At 40.8% G+C, this 26,457-nt stretch overlaps 1 protein-coding gene and 1 long non-coding RNA gene across 2 annotated transcripts in view; one reads left to right on the forward strand and one right to left on the reverse strand.

The window, feature by feature from the left end:
• Nucleotides 1-26,457, forward strand: part of LOC105676363 (netrin-1-like) — a 170,371-nt gene that overhangs the window by 45,163 nt on the left and 98,751 nt on the right. The gene's annotated exons all lie outside the window — the stretch shown is intronic.
• The window catches only part of LOC105676366 (uncharacterized), a 104,456-nt gene continuing 84,280 nt past the window's right edge, over nucleotides 6,282-26,457 (reverse strand). The window contains exon 5 of the long non-coding RNA XR_001101380.2: nucleotides 6,282-6,472. This is a non-coding gene — a long non-coding RNA (uncharacterized lncRNA). The remainder of the gene's footprint in view (nucleotides 6,473-26,457) is intronic.

The following is a 26,457-nucleotide window of genomic DNA, read 5'->3' on the forward strand; positions in this document are numbered from 1 at the left end:
TTTTGAACAATTTTACTTCGTTAAATTAATCAATTAACAGTAATGATGATATTTTTATTTCCTCGTGATCGCAGGCAGTTCTTATATCTCTTACCGGCTTCGCGCTTCCATCAAACATTTGCTTGAAAACTTTTTATTTAGAAAGGCGATTTAATTCTAATTGAATTGATCGATTCTCGGTAACTGTTTGCTCTCGATGTATCTGATCGAAAAAAGCTATCAGGCGGGAAGAGTCATCCGTCACCCCGCGTATCTCGTCTCGTAAATCCCTCATTTCCATGCTCGCTCGTGATGATGAAAAAGTTTTTAAGGGTCGTGGACGATACGCGAAGCAAAATTTCTCAATCCTGCGGCGAGAAAAAAAAACTAAACGAGCACAACGGACATATTTACGATTTCGATTAGAGCCCTTAAGTGTCTTTGGCTTTCATTCAATGCGCCTCGTGTCGCTATCGCGATTGGGAAAGAAAAAGCATTCTTCTTCACGCCTTCCACGTCCGAACCGACAAATCATTTCGAGAGATCATAGAAATGAAATGGCGCTTTATCTGCTGTCGCATGGTTACAAGCCCGAAGCGATAGTTGCGATTGTACGCGGTGAAAAATCGTGTTCGATATCATGTGTGATCGATGTTCGAGTAACGGGAAGTAAAATGCCACGTGTGTTACTCTTGTGTCGCACACGACATAACTTTACAGAATAACTCAGAACTACCGTGAAACATAGATATTAAAGACCAATCTGAGAAAGATGCCATTTATTTTAACGCCTTATTTATGAATAGCTTTGATGTTAAATAACTAAAAGTGTTTTGTTTGCTTTTATGAATGCTAAATAATTTAATAATTTTTTAATGGGACAGAACTAGAAAAATATTTTGTATTAAACAGTATAATCTCAGAAAGATAATTTCAAATTTTTGTTAAAGAATAATTGACGCGAAATGTGTGCGGATAAAAATTTTGATAAAGAATAAAACACTTCGTAACAATTTTATCAATTGTAAAACTGTCGTCCATTCTGATAAGATGTATAAAAAATTTCTCGAGACTCTCCGAGGCAGAAATTCTGCCTTTCTAACTAAACTTAACTAAAAGGTGTTAAATGCTATGTTAAATCGCGACGCTCATTGAAAATTAATTGTGAGCCGGCCATTTCGTGAAAGACACAGCAGGAACCAAAGGAGACCGTGCGGATACGCTTTTTACTAGCGGGTGGACCGAGCTGTCGCCCAGTAAAACCTCTTGGTAAAAAATTCAGGACGCCGGCCGGGCTAATGGCCGTGCGACGGTAATTTTCAAATGATTTTTCGCCTCCTTCTTCGCCCCCCTCCCCGCAGCATAACGCTTTTTTCCCGCTTTTTATTCCGCCCTCCCACATCCACGGCGTGCTAAAAGCTAATGCTGCTTCGGCTTTGCGCTTGTAGCTCCTTTTTCCGTTCCCCCGGCATCCTCACGCTACCGCTACCGGGGGAGCGGAGCGAGCGAAATTCAAAAAATAAAATATCGGCGCTTCGCATCCCACGTTGTATACAAATAAAAGTGGGCGTAGCGGGCTATTCGTTGATGAAAAATCAGACGCATCGACCGTAGAAAATGGAGGAAATGAAACGAACGGTGATTTCGAGATTACGGATTTAATGCACCTTTGCGTTCGTTCCGGATGCAGAGAGATCTGGTACACGCAGCGCGTGAACACTTCTGTTACATATTTCAATTCTGCAGTGCCCTAATTCTTATGTGGAAGAGAAGGGAGAGTCTTTCAGTGCGTTAGATTCCAGGTGAGCAAACAATGGGAGCCTAACGATGTTTATCGTTACAGGAAGGGTATTTGTGCTGTAATAAATTTAAGAACATGCTTTCATAAGGAAAATATTGTTACGGATATCACGGTATATGGTTATCGTACGAGGATATTGAAGGGTATTAATGTTACATATTTTGCAGTAGCTACCAAATATTTTTCAAGTAATTATTATCACAATGGTATCATTGTAAATTGTCAGAACGGTAAAACGCAAAAGTCAATTATATAGGATAAATCAAATTATATCTGTTACCTCTAAAACTCTCAAGTCAGCGCAGTAATATGTGAGAATATGTTTCAGCTTTCATAAAAATTATTCGTAAAAATGTTTTTGTTTATATCCCATGAATAAAATTAAATCTACGGCTGAAATATTTGCATTTTGCTCGCAACAGAACCTCGAAATGTACGTTTTTATTTCTATCTCGAGCTTCCAGATTCAAGCGAATCGATGCATGTAGTTTTCCGTGCTTTTGTTCGCGCCGCGAAAAAATGCGATGCGGTAAATCCATGTCACTCACGCGCGATTGTCGGGACAGCAGAAGACCGGGCAGATAGGTCAATTAGTTTGCATTTAAAATCGCTGATACCACTGAAATACGTCCAATTAAAATGCTATCCTGCTTCATTCGGCCGGATCGCATCCCGAATTTTCCGCATCACCTCCGCGAATGAAATGTCCCTTGCGCCCGATCGAAAACCAGGTTCACGCGGGAACACGCGATTTCACGCGGATTGAAAGAGTGATGAGCTTTCATCCGACAACGTTATTCGATCGTCCGCCATAATCTCACTCGATGCCCGATATTCCGAGAGGAGCCTTGAACCCGCCGTCGTCGTGCGATGAGAGCGAAAGCACGGGATGAAAGCGCATTCCCCGACGAAGATCTGTTTGTGAGGCCATTAGGGATCAGCGCGCATCGTAAATTCATTGATATATTTACTGTGTAAATGCGGCCACCACACTCGAACGTAGCTACTCGGGCGTCGAGTCGTCGTGTAACAGTCGTCCGCGCGCGCGTGTGTGTGTATGAATCAACGAAGGCTCGCAAAACTCGTAACTGCCTGATCAGACCCGTACCTATCCCCGAGATGATATAATGCAAACAGATTTTACATCTCGCTTCCTTTTCTTTGTTTTTGTTTCTTGCGCATCCCCCGTCGAAAGCGTCTTCGGCCGCGCCCGAATTAATTCACCGAGACGGCGAATCTTGTGAAATTTGCCGACGCACAATTTGCGGATATAATGGTATAAATTATTTTTCATCATATTGTATATTCCGCTTCCGGCAATGTCATATGTATATGTTCAATAATTGTAAAACGTTTCCCGATGAAACATTTAAATCGTGACGTGCAAAATTAGAACTTAATATATAATAAATTACTATAGAATCGCCGTGTGGATCAAGTGCGCGATAATTGAAATTAATAATGTTGTCACGAAGACAGTAAACACGCTGATGGCACGAGCGCAGTGCCATCCGAGAGGCTCTTAATTGCAGTCGAGGCAGTTTGTCTCTTGAGTTTCCGTCCAATTGGTAGGTGCGAATTGCGACCATAAGCGCCCGCGCAGTTGCGCGCAAGCCAGATCGGGATGATGGACCGCGTTTACTCTGAAAATTTACGACGCAAACGCTCCGATAAATTTACGGGCATCGTATGTTACCCGTCGTTTGTATTTACAAACACACCTATGCATGGTTGCGATATTCCACTGTCGAGTGAAGTATGTGCTCTATGAAAAAAATTTGTAGTATAAATTTGGTGAAAATTTGGTGATTTAGATAGAAATTACTGTTTGTTGACATTTTTTTATTTGGTAGCGAACAGTGTCAAAAATGTCTTTTTTATCACGATTTAAAAAAAATACGAAAAATATAGACGCGACGATATTCCACGAATAGTACGAATGCGCAAACTATTGATTTATGATAATTGATAGATTTAGTATAAACGAGATATTATTTGTGAGATGCGTGTTATGTGAATGACAGAAGCATCAATTGATGAATAATTTGCAACATGATGAAGACTCTAAATTAATGAATAATTTGCAACATGGTGAAGACATGGTTAACAATTACTATATCTTTCCAATTAATTAAATTGTCACTATCCGATAAATAATTTTATAATAGAAACAATTCTTAATTAATTTTTATACATACAATTCCAAAATTGAAATAATTTACATTTTCTTTAACAAAATAGAATAAGGTTGCACAAAAAAAATATGAAAACCTCTGATGATAATTTGCTCTTGATAAAAAATTGTTGCTTTCTTTAGAAAATTATAGTGAAAGTGAAAGGATAATTTAGGAGTTTAGAAATTGGAAAAAGCAGGTAGTCGATCGGGAACGCGGTCGGAATTCAGGGGTGCTCGATTCGACGGGAATGACAGATTTATATCCGGCGATAATGAGGCGCCGCTAGCTAACGAAATGAGATAGTAATCTTGCGGAAGTGGAGGTGTGGATGTCGGACTGACGACAGATTTGTCGCGATTAGAACTACCGGACACCGGAGCCGATAATCTGTCGAGATAATACGGTCGCTTTAGAATTATGGTTCCTCTCTACATTCTCTAGGCTCTCATAGTGTTCCACGGTTCCATTCAAGTGAAAAACGCAATCAGACAGGAATGTCGTCCGCTTTGTAGGATTTCCGATTATATCAGTGACAATCCAAAGAGAATCGAACAAAAAGAATAGCAAAGCGAAGAAAGGATGATAGCCTTTCGATCTTAAAACTTCTTTATTATTACTTTTTTTTTTATTTACGGTATTTGTAAAATATCATAAAGTACTCGGTTGACATGAATTCCTGCCTGAATCGGGTTTTCGACAAGTTTTTTTTCTAGATTTTTTTTAACATCCACTCTTGTGCTTGTTTCCGCACATGTCGCGCGACAACAGTGACGACGTTTGACTTTCTTCCATCACGTACCTTCCGGTCGTGTACCTCAGTCGACGGTGTAGTCGAACATGGAGCGTCCACGTAATCCGATCACGTAATCGCCCATCGCTCTTCCCAGTCTATCGAAATCACGACTCGGTGCGATGTTCTCGGGCGTGGTAGCCGGAGATTCGGGATCTCGTAGCGGGGCGATTGGAGGGTCAAAATTTGCCGGTCTCCCCTTCGTAAGTACCCCCCGGGGACAAATCTGCGCTCTCGTCAGAACGTCCCTTTCCATCCCACGTTCTGCGAGTAGCTTGCGCACCGTTTTCGCTAATTTCTCAGCGCGATCGCCCTTACGCATCCAGATTTTACCCCTGCGACCACTTCTCGTCTGTCCCGACGAAGAGGAATGGATTCGATTCTCAAGATGATACTTCGAAAGGGAAGAAAACCTCCTTCTCCTTTTAAGGAGAAACTTCTATCGATAATCGCACGTCTAAAGAAGGCAATGCTGATTTTTCGTATAAATATGTATTTCTTTCATAAGTAATGTATTTTCAAAAACTCAGTGTAACTGCTCGTACATAACTATAACTTTAATTAAAAAATTAATAAAATGGAGATTTTATAAATATCAATATCTTTGTCTCTCAAAGAAAATTATGTCACTAATTCTTCATTGCATTTTCTCACTCTTTTATCTGCGAGAGATAAATTCTCAAATTATTTACTCTCGATATTTTCGTTTATTTTCTACGTATCAATATCTTTCAATCAACAGAAACTGAACGATATTATTATAACTATAAACCATCCGCAATTTTCCCAAGAGTATTTCTCCGCACGCTGTTGCCCGAACTTTCGTAAGTTTCTCTGATTGTCGCAATTCTCTCAAAGGACCAGAGAGAAGTTCGTGATATTTCTCGATATACAGGGTGTCTCAGGCTTTTTCTCGTTTATTTATTTTATTAATTAAAGACGATTGTTTCTCAGGAAATTTAATTTAATTAAATTTTATATCAATTTTGCCATTATTCGTTTAACATTAAATTTTAAGCATCTTTGTTAAAATTTCACTAAAAGTCTAAAATTGAAATATGATTCGTTCTTCGTTCTTAAAGTTGAAATTCTCTCTACATTTTTGTTAAAAATTTGAAACTTTGATTTTTGCTAACAATAGAAATAAATTTGGTCTTTCATCAAATTGATTCAAGAATATGAAAAGATGTACGCGAAATCTGACTCACCGTGTATCATTATCGCATCGTTACACGCTGCGGAAGTGGCACGAAACTTGGCGCAGATTCGCGGGATTTCCGCGCGCCACAAGAGGGAATCAAGGAGAGGAATCCTTGGCCGGAAAGTTTTCGGGAAGGACTCGAAGATATTTCAAATACCCGACAAATTTTACGGCCCACCCCAAGGGGTCTTTACGAGCGGCTATGAAAGATCAAGCGAGCCGATGCTGACTCGGACGAAGGATATTTATTATCCTGAGTATGTGCGGCGCATATATATATAACTCATCACACCGATCGGCGTGCGTGTGTGCGGCAAATACTATGTATGTAGCCTGGCCTATGTGCGCCTAGACGCGTAGGAAGGGGGACAAACACGGAGCGCGCGTACGTATGCTTTATAACATATTAGGACCTGCGGTCTAATATACTCACTCGTCCTTCGACTCCTCCCTCCTCCGACGATTCTCAACTCCTTTCAGACGTCCCTTGCTTCCTTCACGCATTCACTCCAGCAGCTGGGCATCTGGAAAAAAATTTCGAACCGAATTGTTTTACTGCGCATAAAGAATTCTGCTTAAATCAGCCGTTTGCACAGGTAATTTTGTACAAGATTTTACTCAAATAATTTTATTAGTTTTGACATCTTTGATGTGATGTGTATCGATGTGATGTGATTTTGGTTTACACGTTTATACGCTTTGGAACACCGTAAACTATTACAACGATCAGGGAGATCGGTTTCCCGAATATCGCGCGCACGAGATCAGATTTAATTAATTCCAGTCGTATACGTATATTACGCAGGCTCATGTAAACACGCGGTCGCATATTCGGCAGTATACACACGGGCCCGCGCGTACACACACAGCTGCATTCTGCATGTAGCGCAGCGAATCCAGCGGTCTAATATCCTCACTCATCCTTTGACTCCTCCCTTCGAAGAAGAACCTCCATTCCTTTCGAGGGAATCCTTTGCCTTCGCAAACCCACATCTGAGCATTCGAGAGTATAAAATATACCGACTATTTCAGAAAGCCGTTAAAAGATAATTGAACAAATATCCATCCGACGAACTTCCACGATCCTCTGCGTATATTCAGGCGGAAGCGAGCAGATTTATGAACGTTATCCAAATTACAGTTCGATCAGGATCTGATCAGGTTCGGGAGCTCCCGCAGGACACGTGGCATATAGCGGCGTACATAGGGAAAGGGGACGCAAGGGCAAGTAAATACGTACGGCTTATAACGTATTAGACCCTGCGGTCTAATATACTCACTCATCCTTCGGCAGTCGCTTTCCCCCCGGGGAGCCTAGATTGCTTTCCGAGTCTCGCGCGTCGGCACCTGTGCACAACAAGCGACTCGCGAAATAAAAGCTTTATTACTTTCTTAGGCAATAAAGTTCGGCGCGTGAAAGCCCATTACATTGTTCATTACATCTGATGCGACAATACAAACGCGACTCTTCTCGAGTCTTGGCTGCAGACGGTGACCGCGCAATATACTTTCCGCGCCTTTGTCGCTGAAATCGCGGCGAACAAGCGTTGATCGTTTAGGTAGGTCATTTTTCCTCTACGCCCAATGACGAACATTGTGATTTAATATTATCTCCGACTTTATTACGCGCTATTTGCCGAAACTCGATGCGAATCTCACGACACACCGTGTATAGATCTTCACGTACGCTAATAAATATCGTATTCCCTGTACAGCGCATTAAACTCTGCGATCTAATATACTCGCTCCGGTCCCCAGGGGAGTTCTCGACCGCTCTTAGACGTCCTTCACACCTACACGGGCACCTGTTTCCTGCGGGAGAGCCCCGCAAGACATTATTGTGCGATCTACCGCAATATGGTCAACAGAGTCGCGAAATAAAAACTTTATTGCCCCGGCCGGGCAATAAACTTCAGAGGTCAGAGATTCGCGTTTCGCGCGCCGACGGTTATGCTTCGCGGCGAAACACATCGCGGCTCCGTCGTCGGGCGAGTAGGCGATTAGGGCGATTCCTCGCAGCGCTTGCGTGTAATGACGACGATTAATAAATCCCGCGATAATAACCACGTGTGAAATTGCAACGACAAGAACTCGCATAGATGCTTAATTGCAATCGGGCTGCACCACTCGTATTCTTGTATTATAATTCATAAATAATCGAGAATATTAACTTTTCTTTTTCAACGTGTTGTTCCTCGTAATTATTTTTAGACGCTTCATTACTTATAATTGCTTGCATTTTATCTTGCTACTTTTTTCATTCTTTTTCATGGTTGCTCGAAGGAATTTTAATGTGTCTTTCTGCGGTTTTTATCGAGTAGATATACAAGAGAGAGAATTCTACATTGCATTAAATTACAATAATTGCAAAGCGGACCTAAAACATCTTAAAGTAAAGAAATACACATTTGTTATGTTACAAGAGAATCATTGTCTATATTTTATATTACACTCTACTAAAATCTGACATTTATAACTCGTAGAACATTTTTCATTTACCAAATTTTTAAACAAACAAAATGAAAATACATTAAACATTTATGCCCGGAGCTTGATTCAAACTGATTAATACTGATTAAAACTGTGCAAAGGTACAACAAGATTAAGAGAAATACAGTGGTGGTATAAATGCATCGGCGTATGATTAAATATCACGGAATACCTTTGTTGCATTCGTCGCATCGGTGCCGTTACTACCGACAGGATTGCCATTTTCACGCTTTGGTGGACACACGCAGTCGGTCTCACATGTCCGTCGTAACGAAATCACAGAAAGGATACACACGGGCGTAGAATTTCACGAGATGGATAATTTGCCGTAATTGCAAAACGGAAAATTACAGTTCGAAATGTGCCGAGCTCAGATTACTGCTCACCAGTTCGGGCGCAATTAGGGAATAATCAATCGCCATGCGCGTATCACGTTTCGTATTCATTAGCCAAATGGAATCTCGCTCGCAAACGAGGAAACAAACATAATCGCAATCCACCCACGATTCCGAGAGAACATAATCGTGGCAGAAAGAGGAGACGCACGGGAACGGAATACAATATTACGATTAAAGATCGTAAAGATTGAAGGAAAGAAGAAGAATGATTCCGAAACTACAGAAAAAAGGCTTTGAATTCGTAAAGAAATACATACAGAGTAGATAAGATTTATTGCTTGTTCCTTTCGGAGTTACAACGCCTTACAATAGTAAATTAGTCAATATTGATTAGAGAAATGAGAGAGTGATTGTGCGTAAAAAATAAATGTACGATCTAACTAAGCAAACATTGTATTAAAAAAGGAGCGAGAGAGGGGAAGAAAAGCAGTATTCGATACGTGCGTAACAAAAAATGTTATTGATACGTCGAAACCGTCGAGTCAGAGTGAGTCTTGAATTCTATAGGTAGCAATATTGATTTTAAAGCCGATAGTAACGACGCGAGAGTAGGCGAATGAATATAACTAACTGCGATTACGGCAAATAAGTAGAGCGAGAATGATGAACGCAGATTAAACCGATGTCTGAAACATTTTGCAACAAGCGAATATTTAAGTAGCTGCATAATATACATCGCATTCTGGCGACTCGCAAATTTAACATGTATCCAGCGAACGGAGAATTAAGCAAATGCACAAAGTAAGATAGCGAGAGGCATGCTCTAGAAATATCACAGTTTGTTATAGGTCTTTATTAATAATTTATATTCAATCTGACTCGGTGAAGATTTCATTTAAGATTTGATTTATTAATTTATCTGTTCGAGCACGGAAAAAAGATTGGTATAGCAAACAGTCTCAGAAGGAAGACAAATGGTGCTCCACTACATCACGTCGACCTTGTTTGAAGAATAGCATCTCGAAACGTGTCGGTGGGAGCCAATCACACGCGCGGACGGAGAAAACAAAACGAGACTTTGATTTTATATGCGCGCACATCCTCTTAAATCTGATCTCTTGAATGAGGCTGCACGGGACAGAATCGTCATCCCGATGCGTCTCGCGCCGAACAATGAAAGACAGAGAGACGACCTGTCGTCGATGCAGGAACATAGTCTGTCGTGATGTCAAATAAGACAGAGAGAGAAAGGGAGACAGAGGAATAGAAGGAGAGAGATGGAGCGAAAGCGACATGAAGAGTTAGGGGGGGGAGCGAGAGGGAGACAGACGCGTCACAAATTGGTTTCATTGTTCGGCTAATGAAAGCAATAACTCGCGGGCGAGTCGTACCGCGTGCGCGCGGCGGAATTGCGAGGCGGAAGGGGTTGGTTACACCGCGTCGCGCACCCACGCGAAGGGGCGGGCCGCGGAGGGGGTCCGACGGGGAACAGTTGTGCGGCCGAATAATGTTACGCATCGATCATCAGCGTTTGCCAATTAACGAGACGGCCCGTTACGCTGTCCGTCCGTACGCCGCGCGTGTTTTGACTCGCAGCAGATGCGCCGCGACACGAGCGCGCGTCAACTCGAGACGAGTCGCTCGAATTAAAGATGCGCCGAGCGGGACGTGTAAGGGTGAAAATCCCTAGTTACCGACATCTGTCCCAGTCGAAAACGTTTAGAAATTTTTCACACAAAACTTTCTCCACCCTTCGGAATTTTTATACAGCTTTCGCATTCGAAAGCTGTGATAATTTTTCCATATTTTTCTACCTTATTTTGCGATTCTGATCAATGACAATTGCGTTTTTTTCTCCCCCTCGCATAATAGTTGATTGTACGAATTGGGCATATTCCGCACAAAATACCGATTCGGCTGTTGCAAAAGCCTCCTTTGACGAGAGCATTTTGAAATAGTCTCGAAACGAGTGGAGTCGCGCGGGCACGCATGTTAATTGCACTCGTTTGAAAATATTCGCGCATAACGAGAAGCGCGGCGGAACCCCCCGCATATGCAATTTTATCGGGATCGCGTAATGCACACATCGGCATCGGGTTCTGTCATCATGAGCCGTGCGTCGCGGGGCAAATCTCGTTTTTCGCGAGTTCGTCGGCACGACAGACGCATATTAATCGTGCGCGATGCACGAAATCGCTCCCGGCGCATCCGCCTGTCTCTTTTCACATTCGTCGCTTGTTTTTCTGTATTTTATTGCGGCCGGCTGTGTGTGCACACAGACGAATGCGCATATCGCGACTGTCTCTCTATGCCCGCCGTGTAATGCGCACGTGTCGCCGATGCACAGATAAAGAGGGTTGTCCGACGATGCGTCTCCCCTCGGGTCGATGGATGCACTTAGCGCCCCGGCGAAATGATTTATTCGACATTTACTCGCGAGCTTTAACTCTCATTAAAACAACCGCCGGGCGGTCCTCCGCCTCTTTTTCGTCTCCCTCGTATGCCTTTCTACTTTTTATTTTTCTCTACCTCTCTCGCTTCGCTCTCCGCCGAGAATGTCGACTTCAGCATATTGCGGAAGTCGTTGCGATGTAAAGAATTTTCAAGAGTTTCTCACTTCTCTCACATTTTCTATCGGTCGACGTAGTCCAAAAATATGACGTGGATAAAGGAGCTTTTACGAAAAGTCGAAAGTAATCAGTGAGGTGTAAAAGATATTTTAGCTATGCTCTATTTATATAATACATGAAAATTAAATTTAAATACTTTATTATATGAAAATCATTATTGAAAAAATAAAATTAAATAATATTTTTAATGTAAACTTAATTTAATGGCAAATTTAATTAAAAATGGTAATTATTTAATTAATGGTAAATTTTTATTAAAAGTGTGTTGATTAATAGAGAATATATAAAAAATTAAAGTATAATTTAATAATAATTCATTTCCATTCTTGTAGGACTCTTTGGATAAAATCGCTATTTTATTTATGACATTTCGATTTGACGTCTGTAATTATCATAACACATTAATATGCCCAACATTACATATTGAATTAACCCACATTTTGGTTTAGAGAATATCAATTGTCAGTCGAATTATTCAAACTACGCGTTTGAATAATTAGATAAATGACCATCACACTCACGCATCGTTGCGATATTACAATTATTAATTACGTAGACGCATTATACGCGACATACACGTGCGTCGCATCTTTCCCGCCCTTCGAATCGCATTAACGTCACATTAATTGGGTGGTAATGCAATCGCACGTGGCAACGCAATTTCACAGAGATTACATTTACCATTAACCAACTCTCGCGCATGACGATGGGTGTAGCGGGGGCGTACGAATTATCCGCACGGTTTAACGCGTACAGCGGGGTCCGGGACGAATTCTCGCCATCTTGCCGCGGCTCATAAATCTTGCAACGACGATGTAAGCAACGCGGTAGCATCGGATACCGGGCGCAAAACGTGCCCCTAGTCCCTTAATTGAAACCCCGTCTCGCATGCCTCTCTCCCGATAACTCCTCCCCCTTGCCCTCTTTCCCCAAATTCCGTAAATGGCCATCCCGTCTTACCCTCTGGCCCCTTTGGCTTTCCGGTCCAATTCAATCCTAGCGAATGGACCGCTGCCAAGAATACTCCATGTATCGTTTAGATTTTCAATTTATCCACTTGATCGCATAGCGTTACGTATAAACATGTTGACTGCACGAAGATACGAGCTTTTTTTGTTTTTAGAAAACAGCGCTTTCAAAGGTTCTCTCAAAATTTTCGAGCAATTGGAATCCCGTCCCACTGTTGAGATTCTCTAAAAAGTCGACTTTGATTTCGTTAGATAAAGGAAAGATATATGCGAAAGTTTCCGCGAATGTTTTCTCAATTGATCTGACTTGATCTGAGCCTAATCGACCTTCGGATTAGCCGCACATTCTTACTCCGGACATCGCTGTCACTTGATTCCTCCGTCGCGTGATTAATGGGCACTTATCGCGGCTGTAAGTTATCCGATGGCTTACAAGTGCGCAGTTAACAGCTATCTTCACGATCGTCGATCACGGGCGCGCTCGATCTTTCGGGCAATCGCGCGGCGCCAGAACTCACACTACAGGCGGACAATGATGCCGGCGATAACGCGCCGATGTCGAGGAACCCTCGCTGGCGTGGGCTTTATAAGCGTGGACGAGCGTGAACGATTATATTCGGACGTGGCGGCCGGCTGGCCGGCCGGTGTGCGCGCGAAACCGAGTTATCAGACATAAATTAATACGCTCGTTGCTTCTATCGCGGTATAACACGAGTATCGCGGGCTATTCATTGCTTTAATTGACGTCTATTCAGCGCGAGAGCTCACCGTACCCACGCACGGTTCTATCTGCACTTTTGTTTTCTCTGTCAGCTCTCTGGAAATAGTCAAACACGCTTCCACTCCACGAAACCTAAGCACACAGCGCGAAGGTACACACGCGAGCGAGCTCTCGCTCGCATGGTACCTGTAACCTGTTACCCCGCGTACACACGTTGTACAAACTCGTCGAACTCGTCCGAAGGGCAGTCTGCTGTTAAAATATAAGTTGGATACCATATCTACCGTAAGACATTTTTTTCTTACCATATTAAAATAATTGACGTGTCGGTAGCTGTGCGCAAATTTTACTCGCATGCCAGTTACTAAAATCTCGAGTGAATTTTCTCGTAAACTAATAACATTTTCTTTAAACATTTTGATTTTCTATTCCGATTTGTAATTAGTATAACGAACCATATAATCCTCTAAATCGTGGTACAATATGTTATAATTTTTGTTAATAAAAAATCTTAATATTATTACCTTTCATTATTAACTCTATCAGTAAATCAATTCTTCGTAAAGAATTTACCTAAAAAATGAAAACAACTATAATTATAGGAATCATTATTGAAATAACGTCCTTCGATACTTTAATAAAATTCTGTAAATTGCATTTAATAATACGTAAATTGTTTGCATTAGTATTCTGTGCGGCACCCTTATTTATTACAGCATTATATTGTTAGTACCTGCGTCTGGAAGCTTTATAACATTGTATCTTTAAGAACACCGTTCAGAATGCACGATCACGTACATAACTGCGCGTTATAATTCGAGGATGTAGTTTGTCCATGCACGCGAGCGTGCACAGACACGATATACTTCCAACGAAACTGCAACTCGCCGTACAGAATAGAGAGCCAGCAGAGTTTACCCGATCGAACAGCATGAAATACTCTGCCGCGACTATAAGATTTATGTATACGAGTGTCGCGAGTTAGCGCGAACGTCGCACCGGCGCGCCGCTCTTGCGAAAATCGACTCGCCGGTATAAATTTGCAGCTGAGCCTTCTAATCGATTTCGCGCGTAAGAGAACACGGACTGTGTCGTGGCGTTGTCGAGCCTCTACATGTCGAAATGTCTGTATCTGCGAACCGTGGGAGAGAATGAAGGTATAAAAATGTCAATTTTGGCATATTTATCGCGTTGCAATCACGAAAACGAGCTCTGCACGTTACAGCATCAAATAAGTCAGTATTATTTATAATTATCGAATCGTTCACTTTTACCGAGCCGTAAATTCCAGCTGACGATCGTATCCCATTATATCAACAATTATTGAGGCGCAATGAGTCATAAGAAGATTTTTTTCAGGAATTACGATCTGAAACTCGTACAAATGATGTTTACGGACGCGTAAGAAAGTTGAGGCGTGCAGCAACAGAAATGTTTTTCGATGACCGCCGTTTACGACCGTCCCTGCGACGTCTGTTCCTCGATGTTTTGCTTGGCAGAAGAAAAGATGTTGGAAATCTTTTTTGTCGATCTATATACCGGACTGAATTACGGTCCAATTCGAGAGGGGGTGTCCGCCCTTCTTCTCGGAGAGCGAACCAATTCCAGATTCCAGGCAATTTAACCGGCCGGTTCAGGACCGTGAAACCAGCACGCTCGTATAGCGGAATAAAAGGGCACGTTTCACCCTTCCTTCACCGATGTGTTCCAAAATGAGCTTGTTATTTTTTACTGCGTGTTCCCGACTTTAGCAGTACGCAGTTTACATCGTGCCGGCCGATAAGGAAAACGAAGAATGAAATAAAGGATTTACGAGCCTGCCAAGGAAAGCATCTTGTGCACCTTGCGCGGCATTATCTGGAATGGCCATAGCCAAGTTGTACAATTATTTATATTGTTCGTAATTGACAAGGACAATACTATTGTTACAACCATGACTCGATTCAATTTTTTATCTTCGCAATAAATTCTTAAATATTTGCTAAAGTAACGTAGCGAAATAACGTTTCGTTATTTCTAAACTATCTTCTTTTAATTAATTTATTTTCGATCATTTGTAATTCAGAAAGCTGTCAGAGCTTTGACGTGTTTATTGAGAAACAATCGACTTCCAAACATACGAAGAATGCTTAGGTGAAAGGAATAACGGGATTTTCGAGACACCTTGTGTATCCGAGAAACACTGCCGAAGCGATGCGGAGATAGTAAAGTTGTCTCATTCCGCGTACCTTCGGCGCGGTAAGTGCTTCTCTCCGCTCTGGTAGCATCCACGGCGCGCGGAACTGATGACGACATAAACAAACATGTGTCCGCGGATGAGACCATTTGTAATGAGAATGGCGAACAACCGACGACGACGGCGAACCACAGCACGCCGTTTATAGCGCTGCTCGTAGCGGCCATTATACCGGCATCGTGGCCACGAAAGAAGTCATTCCACATCCGAACCGGGGCTCATCTCCCAGCATACACAGCACACGGGACACGCAGACACGTGTTCCGCAGTCACGCAACTTTGTTTTCTCCTCCTTCTGAGACGACGACATCTCGAATCGATGAGAGAGCTGCGCGTCGACAGCCAAATAGCTCGAGACTTGACGATCGAAGAATACGCTTCCTTCGTTCGCCGCGGAGAGGATTTTTATCACGCTCGCGGTTAGAGGTACGTTCTTCCGCGTTTACGGCTGGTCTGCGTACGCTTTATTATTCTGCCAAGCACGAAATAAAATCTCCAAGTTAGAGTAATGTTTTCGACGCGAGTCGAAGACGTCGGAGCGAAGAGAGGGGGTCTCTCGGAAGTACGTGGATGTCGTAAGCGAATGCATTTAAATGAAACGCACGTCATATCGAGTAATGCAAAAAGGCACATATCGTTTATTTACGAGCATATGTAGATAAACCTAAGCCCGCATTGATAAAGTTTTGCAATTCGAATGCACACATTTTATTGCGAAACGTCCAGATTTTTAGTTTCCAAAGGAAGTTATTATAGCATATGGAAATTTTATGATTTTGTTTTTACAGTTTTATCTCACGTATCGGGGGACTATTTTTCTAAAGAAATTCAACTTTAGCGTCTTGAAATTAAATCGAACGATCATTCTCTCTGCAGTCTTTGAAGTTTCATTATTAAATAACTTCCGAAATTAAAATTTTCCTGTTAGAAAAATGCCTGTATATTGCAATATTAATTTACTCTTCTAATACTTTGTTCGAGAAAATCTTTTAATTCTCATTAAACAGCTATTAAATCCCAAATGAAATTTTCTTAAGGCAAAAACCGATGCAATTTATTCGAAGAACAGTGCTCCATTACAGTGTCTGCGTATATTTTATAGAATCATTTGCCATATATAAGAAACTGGCAAATATACTTTGATTATATTATCGCGATATTTTTTTCCCATCTCGCAAAGCTGTGGTAATTATTCGCCATTAAACTGCTGCGCGGCTTCCTTAATTCAGTTCTTTCATTAGCGGCTGCACCGGAAGTCTCGTTAAAAAAAATTCTGCTGGCTCGTCGGTAAGAGGTTAAATATTTTACTACCATCTTTCTATTGAAGCCTTGATCAAACTCTAATCTTGGAGTTCATTTAATCCTCTGCCCGCGTTTCGGTCTCGCGGGAGTTTCGAAAGTTGCGCATCTCTTGAAAATTGGATGAAAAGTTCCACGAGATTTTCTCGCCACCAACTGATGTTTCGAAGTCTTTCGAACCCCGCACGCTATTATAAACGTTTTACGAGCTCCAAGTGTAGTACCTTCCGTCTTTTAAATATTTATACTTCGCGCGCAACTTCTTATCATGTACGACATCACTCTCACAAAATTGATTGATTTTTATGCGGAACGCTTTTTACCAACGTCGCATGCAATTTACAATTTATTTAACTAATTTTTCGTTACTTACGACGATTGTGGCAGAGAGGAAAATTCCGCAAACAATCGTAAGCAGAGGAATATTAAGAAAATTTTTATCAGTTTGAGGAAAAATGTAATCTCTGAGAATGCAAACGATTAAGTTTCTTTCAATGCAGCTAGCAACTCATTCCGTATAAGTATATTCCATTAAAAGAAAATCTTTTATACAAATTTCCACAAATCTTTTTCCAAACAAAAAGCTTCTTCAAAGAATAATGAAAATTTCCAGGAGGAATCTTTGTTATGCTGCGAGGCAATTAGCAAGCTTGTAATTAGAATGGTTGGCTGCAATCGTTAGCAGGCGAATTGTCCATGCCGTCTGGTGTTAATGACATCCCACCCGATGAAAATGCGGGCCCGGTTTTCGCACGTTTGCCGCATTGGCGACTCTTCTCCTCATTAATGTCGGGCCGCGATTCCGCGACGCGCGTTAACGCCTCGTTAGCGTTTCGCGAGCGAGACATCGCGTTAGATAGGTGCGGCGCGCGCGATAATTTATTGGCTCGTAAATTTGCGCTTTCCCGAATGTATCTGCGTATTCACATACATATGTGCGACGCGCCGCATCTATCCGCGCCGCGATCTTCCCGGCGGACGATGGCGCGGCGCGGCGCTCTCGTGGGCGTTTTGTCGCGCGAATATCGCCCCCGAGGCTTATTAGAGAACACCTACGGCGCGAGCGAGCGAGAGGATAAATACCGACCGGGCTGCTCCTCGATAATATGATAAATCGGCTGGCGTGCTCGCGAGAAATTACGGGATATTAGTGTCGGTTTGCTCGCGCGAACGCCGGTCCGGCGTCGTCTCTGTAATTTGTATTTTATTCAAAGCCCACGTGAGACTTTCGAGAGAGCGTTGCGCGCGAGGTGTATCACGCGACGATACCGTATCGCGTCGAACAATTGCGCCGATCGTTTGTTCGCATATCGAAACGTATCGTTGAGCTTTCACCGCACGCGCGAGAATGATTTGCAGCGACCGCGATGAGAACGCACGATAAATTTTGCGGAGATACGCTTTTGTCGTCGCACACGAATAGAACGTCGGTTGAAAGTGGTGGTTTTAGGTATTCTATACTAGAATTTTTCTAAATAAACGTGCCATTATTCTCCATTTTTTTTTTACTCAAAGTGATCGGTGTACGCATCGGTGTATTAAAATAAAATTGAGAAATTATGACGCGATAATTTTATTTGCACACTTTGTAAACGGTGCATGAATATAAGAACTTGAAGAATTAAGTGGAATGAAGCGACTTTCTTTTTGCTGACGGGATTTAAATTTTACGATTCACGTTTTACAAGATATTACAGATAAGAAAGAATTGTAGGGAAGAAGAACAATAAAGAGAATGGTATTATCATCGCATTAATATCAATTTATCTAAATTGTAAAATATAAATGAAATCGATGCTGAATATTTCTGTAATTTTAACCTCTAAAAAGATTAAGATTTTATTGGAATAAAAGTTACTTGAGATAAAACTGAATTTTTGTTGACATTTTTTATGACTGAATTCCTGATAAGCTTTCAAAAATTATTAAAATCCGTGTCTGAATATTTCTGTCAATAAAAGTATTCGAAAAGATAAAAAAATTTAAAAGAGAGAAAGAGGACACTGTGCACTCAAGACAGGCATAACTGGCTGCGCACACGCGCTAATAAGAGGGACAGAGCTGTCCTCGCCCGGGGTGAACAACGCGGCGGTAGCGGCATAATTTGAATCCCTCTCGTGTATAATCACGCGTGCCTTATAAGGCGATTTCACGCTTTCGAATTTCTACACGTGAGCTCCGTTCGCGCGCCACTACGTGATTTATTCGAGCGAGCAGCGGATGGTGATTCCACGCTCGGGACCCGATAATATCTGACATTGCTACGACAGACATTTCTCTGGGATCTCTGCGAAATCATCACCGTGGATTTCTTCTCGTGACGTACTCGTCCCGTCTTGTCTTTTACGCGTAGGAACGTAGCAATCTCGGCGGACGGAAGCACACGATTATGACTCGTAAGAAGGGTAGATTGCGGAGAAAGCGTGACTTCGAGTGGTCGGTCGTATAATCGGCGAAACGTAGTTATTCAGGCGGGACCAAAACATAATTTAGAAAACGTTGCCAATTTTTTGAAAGATTGTGTTGCATGCCAATTTTCTCAAATCCATATATGATAGTAACATATAGAATTGTAATGTTTCCAAAATTTGTCAGACTCACCGTTTCAAACGGATACATCCGAGCGTAAAGTCGCTTACTTGAAAAAAATGTATAATTTATAAAAATTGTTTAATAAATTTGAAATTCTGTCAGACAATTTAGTAGAGAAATTTTGAACAAAACGATTCTAGACATCCGGCGACGATATAAACTTGGACGGGAAAAACGTTAAGTATGTTGAGTTCACTACATCAGGATGATATATGAAGGTTAACGATGGTTACGCTGATGGCAACTATTAGGCTGTTGGAAAATGGCTTACAAAGCGTAAAATTTTCACCTTCTAACTCTATCATAATAATGTAGATAATCATGCGGATTTGCGAAGCGCGACTGATTCCACTAATCTTAGGATCAGCTTCGGGCAACTGTGAAATTACTATGTGTTATGAAGCGAAATTTTATCGTTGTCCGTTACAAACGATGTAGAACTATGAACTACTAATCTCAATATCCTGAGGTCAACACTTTGAACGAGTACAACATTAAACAAATGTTCTACTTTCAAATTCTATATCGCGAAAATTGATTTTAAGTTTTTCAATAACTCTGCTGTTAAAATTTTAATTCAATAAAAGTGTAATATATTATATATATAATATTTTATACATAATATTGTAATATTTTACTGATAAATAAAATATTTTCAATGCCACGAATCAATAAAGCTTTACCGCATGACATTTTTATTTCATATATGACGAACATTTGTCAGTTTCGATAGATTGAAAGCGGAGGCTGTTGCTTTTCACACATTTTGGCTAGTCTAAGAAAGATTAGTTGAGCGTGCATAAGCGGACGAAATCTTGAGCGGATAATTCCTACAAGCTGCTGATGGCTGACCCAAGGGTTAATTGCACCCTCGGCGAGATTTCTCTATCCCTCTATACCATTTCGCTGTATCTCTCGTGCAACAGAGTGCAATCTCTAAAACGCAGTTAATTCTATATAATTACCGATCATTTTTAGGAACGCCCTATCACGCAATGAAAATTCTTTTGCTACTAATTACTCGGCCTGAATGGCCTTGAACATTATTCTAGCGTCATTATTTGAAATTAAGTTAATTCAACATTACATGATAATTTATTTACAAAATAGATCCTTTATAGATTTTTATATATGTAAATGGCTGTTATAAGTTTTTATAGATTTTTATATTTTATATTCTATTATAGATTCTTTTGTAAGAGAAAATAATTATATAGCTTAAGTAATTTTCTACAAATATTGATTGGTATATTTTCTTTATGGTCTTTCAAAAAAATATAATGTAATGGAAAATTTTAAAAGAATATTTTTTGGATATAGAACTTAAAAAACAGAGATAAAAGTTTTATTTGCTGTATAATAAAAATAGTATTTTAAGAGAACTTACGTTATATAATATACGTAGCCCTAATTTTAAAATTTTAAAATTTTATTTTAACAAAATTCGAAACATAATTTCTGAAAAATATTGTTATCTATTATTATTTTATTTTGCTACATTTTTTTAGTAAAATATGTTCTAAAAGTCCGATAATATCTATTATTTTCAACGGTATTTTTGCAAAAAATATTTCATAAATAAATGCTACAACTGTCAAAACCATAAAATAATTTTAATGGATTTCATGAATGCTTTATATAAATATTTTTACAAAGCTTAAATTTACAATCTTGTTTAAAAATTTTTAAACTGTTTTAAATATCATAGTGTTTATTAGTATACACAATGCAAATATGCATTAAAGTTCAGACATTCTATAATCAATAATGTGAAAATCTCATACACTCTTACGCGACATAGCCAAGGTATCGTTATTCTTTAGAACATTTCCATCTTTATTAGAGAAGCTCTGTTATCTCTAACATGCTTTCTCGAGTGTCTTCTTTAAAGTTTAAAGTTTAGTCTCGAACAGGAACTTTATCGCGGAATAATGAAACCTGCAACGCCAAGCGATTAACGAGAATTTTCTCGATCGGAATTTCTTCGTCTCATCGCCTTCAAACGAAGGATCCCCATTAGATTTGAGCTCGTTAGAGAGACCGGATAGACAACGTGACGTGCGTTTCACGGATCGGCTACTAGACACTGAGACGGTACGAGAGATCTATCCACCTGGATTTCAAAGGCGGCTTGCCGACTAGAATCAGGTATCATCGGTTCGAAGGAGTTTAACGTTGATTGCCAGCTGTATCGATAAGATCTGACACGGGCGTTCGAGTTTTCAAAGCTAGCGATAGGTCACGAATCTCGTGGCTAGATCGTGTCCCGTGCGATGCCTAGCGCCGGGCTGACGATAGTCGAGCGTGAGCATCGTGCGTGCCAACTTTCTCGAAACAAAGCTGCAATCGCTCGGACACGTGTATGGTCAACGCGATACGTCACCATGATAACGTCACTAGATGAATAAATGCGCTTTTGTCCTTTGGATGAATATACTTTTGCACTATTCATATCTCAAATATTCTAAAAATTAAATATGTATCAAAAAAAACATTAAATATTTTTTAATTTTGTAATAATTATCTGTATTTATGTTAAGATTTAATTATTAAGTTATTTATTTTGCAAACTAAATATTTACGATGGATAATGATCTATTGCAGGATTTCAGTTAAAAAGTATATTATAAAATTTCTGACTAGAATATTCATTGTACCGTGCAGAGTTATAAAAATAACTATAATAGGAACTTTATTGATTTATAGGAAAAAATTTTGATTGTAACAGGCAAAGACGAAGTGAATGTAGATACCCGTAAACTTGAAATTCTTGCAGTAAATTGGTAGCGACAGTAACTTGTCCCATGCTTCGGCTTTAAGAATCAAGAAGATAATAAAAAGCAGTAGATTTATTTCAGCGAATCTCGTCTCTCCTGAGCGAAATCTATCTTACACATAAAACGTGCGATAGAAATCGCACTCTTGTACCAAAACTGTAAACGATACAAACTGCGCGACTCATTGTAATTTATAGGTCGACATCCCCGTGCGGGAAGAAGAGAGAAACGAAGAAAAGACGAATGGTGTAAAAAGCGCGTATAATCCGCGCTGTGGACCAATCGATCGTTTATCTCTATTGCGGCAATAGTACAACCGCCTTAAATCAGCGACGTCTTTTTTAACAGTTAATTCAGGATATAGGTTTTATCTAGAAATAAAGAAGGGTTTTGTGAAAGTTGACCCATTTTGTTGATTTCGATGAAGAAGAAAGACGCGTTGTTTACTTTACACGGTGATAAGAAAAGTATTTCAACAAGTCTCTATCATGTATTTTAATGAACAAATAAATATACAGAATATATTTTATTTTAATAAACAATAGACACACGAAACATAATTTATTGAAAATCTAATACTTTGTATTTTGAGAATAATTACTTTATCGTAAGAAAAAATGCGAAAGAAGTTAAAGTTTTCAAACCTTTTTCGCATATTTTGAATCGTTACGTGCGCTTTTAAATAAGAATAAACGTGGAAATTTTGATATTTAGTGAGATGAAGTCGAGACGTGCTGATTCGGGGCGAGCGTGCCTTTGCCACATTCATTACGGCGTCATTATTGCCTCAGACAGGGATGATGTAAATCAATTAGCCTCACGAAGATCCGCATACGTGCTCTCTTACCAGTCCGTGCGCGCGCGTAAGTGCGTCGAAAGAGCGATATACGCGGCGATGGCACACATCCTGCTGAAAATTGAATTAGGCTTCGCGGCGCCCTCGGTATCCAGCTCGCCTCTTCAACACGACGCGAAAGCGTGAGATACGAAGGCGCGAAGTAATCCGTTTAAGACCGTTCTAAGTGCACGCGCGAGGCGACGCGAATCTCGTAGGTGAAACCCGCACGCGTCCGGACGCGTCTCGCAGTCCTGGCACAATGGACCTCATTACACGGTATCGGGACCTCGAAGATGGCATGGTAATTGAAGAGGTGCATTTAGTCTGCTAAAAGCAACCCCCCGACCTGCCTTCGGAGAAACTGAACGGCGATGCGTCACTCAATGGAATTAACTGCTTTGGAGCCGCGTTCGCCATCGAATCTTTTATGTGACACGCGTCAATGAAAATTGCAATCTCCGATGTCTCCTCGTGCTTGTACTCAGAATCAGCATTGAACACGCAAGCATTGATAATCGCATTAGCGTTCAAAGTAGATATTATCGAACAAAATTTAATGACAATATTTTTAATGTGCAATGCCAATATATAATTATTGAAAATTAAAGGAATTTTATATAGCAAGTTATTTTTTTAAAACATTACATAAGAAATAAAACATTAATTAGCATATATATGTATGTAAAGATTTAAAAATGTTTTGTTTAAATAAATTTTTAATACAAGAAATTTTATGGATCTTGGCTAAAAGTGTTAAGATTTGAAACGTCAAGTTTTAAGCAAATTAGTTTTTAAACTATAAAATTCAATTAAGAATGCAAAAATACAAGGAAGAAATAATATCTCATATAAATTCTTTTAAAAAAGATTGACTTTAAATTGCTCAAGGAATTTCTTCATAAAATAACGGTGATAGTTCTAAAAAACGTTGTATAATTTTATGAAAGAGATAATTAACTGCAACATGCATATTCATTGTTCTTGTGCATGCGTCTAATTGCGATCGAGCAATTCCGCAAGAATTTTATAGTCCGAGCGAGCATACGAAAGATTGCGGGGGTCACAAACATGCGCGAACCGAGCGATTCTGGCGGCCACCCGGAAGTGACCATGAGCGAGCATGATTATGATGATAGCGTCGATGTATCCCTCCGCGGCACGAAAATTAGCTCGTAATTTCAGTACAGGTGTTCTTTGCCCGTCCGATCATCCCACGCAAACCGGCGAAACTTCTGAACGAAAGGCGAGTCGCGCACTCCGGTGCATTAATAATAACCGTGGTGGTCCTTTCTTCGGTCATGTTATTTGCGAAGGGGATTGCACATAAAGAGCCCGATCCACCGGCGCAAACCGTTGCGGCGGAGGTTCTCTTAAACGGATATTAATTAGCGACAGCCGTTGCTCGAACGCACAATAGCCCGGGCAAAAGGATCAATAAAACGATTGATTGAATTATGTACGCGTCTGAAGAGGGACAATCATTATCCTACCATATGGGCAATGTTGTTGTGAAGAGAAAGTGTGCATCGCCGTTCTTTATTTTTCAGCGTTACAAAACCCGTTAAAATTACATATATTCTTTATAAATCAAAATAAGCTGTCGAAATTTCGAGTTCTTACGCTTTATCAAGCGCAAAAAAGTCAATTTTAATTAAAAATTAAAATATCAAAACTTAAAAAAGGATACAAATTAACATATAATTTGCACTTTTCATGTTAGTTATATATTCTATACAAAATAATAAAAAGGGATTAATAGTCAATTAATTAATTTTCTTAACTTTTTGCAATCTTATCTTCTTAATAATGACGCGATGTCACTTTCTCACAGATTGCCGGTACGCCGTGGAAATAATACTCGACTAATAATTCGTGGCACGTCCCGACGACAAATCAATCCCGACGTAGTTTCAGACGATAAAGAGACACGACGGCGTGCTAATTTGCATGATCGCGTGGAAAACGAGGCAAATTAAACGCGCCTTCTCAGCCGGTTCAATTTGTCCACAAATTTCCCACAGTTGTGACGAAGTCCCTCGGTCCAAGGAAGCATTAAGCGTCTTCTTTACCTTCTCGTCTTTCCTCTTTCTACTTCTCTCTCCCTCTCTCTCCCTTTTCACCTCTTTTTTTACACGGCGCAGCGTAGCGAGCGTCCTTCGGTCCACGGCGGAGGGCGGGGGCGCTCTTAATTAATTATTCCGTGGGCGTCGCGCCGCTCAAAATTAAAATCGGTTCATTAAGCGGCGCTACGTGGAATTTTTTCCTAATCCGACGGGGGACGAGGGAGCGGGAGGGAACGACGGCTACCGGTTTTCTACCTTCGTGAAGGAAAGAAGAGCCACGTCGAGAAGGTCGCCAGACCTTCGCTGGCGGAGGGAATTCGACTTGCTTGTTCGTTTGGATCAGCAGAGCGCCTATTCCCCGTTCGGCCTTAATGGCTCGGCGAATGACGGCGATGCCGCAGCGGTTTTTCTCCCCGCGTGCAATAAATGCCTCGTTAACGATCGTGTTCGCGAGCAATAATCGAAATTCTCGATTGGTGCGCATGCTTTTACGACTGCATCGGCGAGCGCATCACTGACACTTGAAAACGCATAACGGAGTCGTTTACGGTAACTTATTGTATTGTCGATGGTGTCATTACTTAGTAATGGTTGTACAAATTCTCGCAGAAGAAGTGAGTAAATATTAAGTCTCATCGATGTTACCGGGACGAGACGTATCACGCATATTTTACGTTCGGCTATTTTTATGTAAATTAGTTGAAAAGTCGCGTGTTAAACGCGCGAGACTTTGCAGCGCGCTTCGGAATATCGTCGGCGGACGTCTCAATAAGAAGGGTATAGAAACTTTCTCTCCTTTCTTTTTACATTTAATTAAATTTATATAATTCAATCTGATTGAATCCACAATTAATTTCAGTTAACATTTTTGTAAAAAGTGCACGCGAAAACCGCTTCGCTGGATTAACGATTGAAATATGTCTATAGACGTTAATTCGCGCTTGCACATCTGCTTCATGGCCGAGCGCGCCGACGCTGCAATTTTGTAATAAACTTATCGAGCCGATGCGATAATTATCGCGCATCTGGCAAGGCCGATTCGCGTGATTGCCGAGAGTAATCCGCGAGCGAGTCCAAGCGGATGGAGACCGAGATGGAGCACCTGTGGGCGCGGGATAACTCCTTGAACGCGGGTAATCGTACAGTTTGCGTTATCTATGGTTCGAAGCCGGCGTGGGTTCCGACCGCAAATGATGGGATAAAAGGGTCCTTGGCACGACAGGATGCAATTACGGCTTTACGTAGCATTACGGAGAGGTATCGCGAGACGTCCAGACACTCGCTATAGCGACTCCATTTAAAGTTTAAGTGCGACTTAAATTAAAATCCGTTCTATAACGATCACGGTGACACTCACACCATAAATCTCAACTTGGACGATGATGCACCTCCGTGTCACTTTGAACTCACTCCAATAGGAACTAAGAAATTTCCTTCTTACGTTGCTTCACAGTGTGTTTATATTGATACGGATTTTCCGTTGATTTAATCTTGCGTGCGATAGTATTGGCATACTTGTGGTTATTAAATAGCACTAGATATGTAAACGAGTTCACA

Source organism: Linepithema humile, chromosome 3 (assembly GCF_040581485.1).
Source record: "Linepithema humile isolate Giens D197 chromosome 3, Lhum_UNIL_v1.0, whole genome shotgun sequence".
NCBI lineage: Eukaryota > Metazoa > Arthropoda > Insecta > Hymenoptera > Formicidae > Linepithema > Linepithema humile.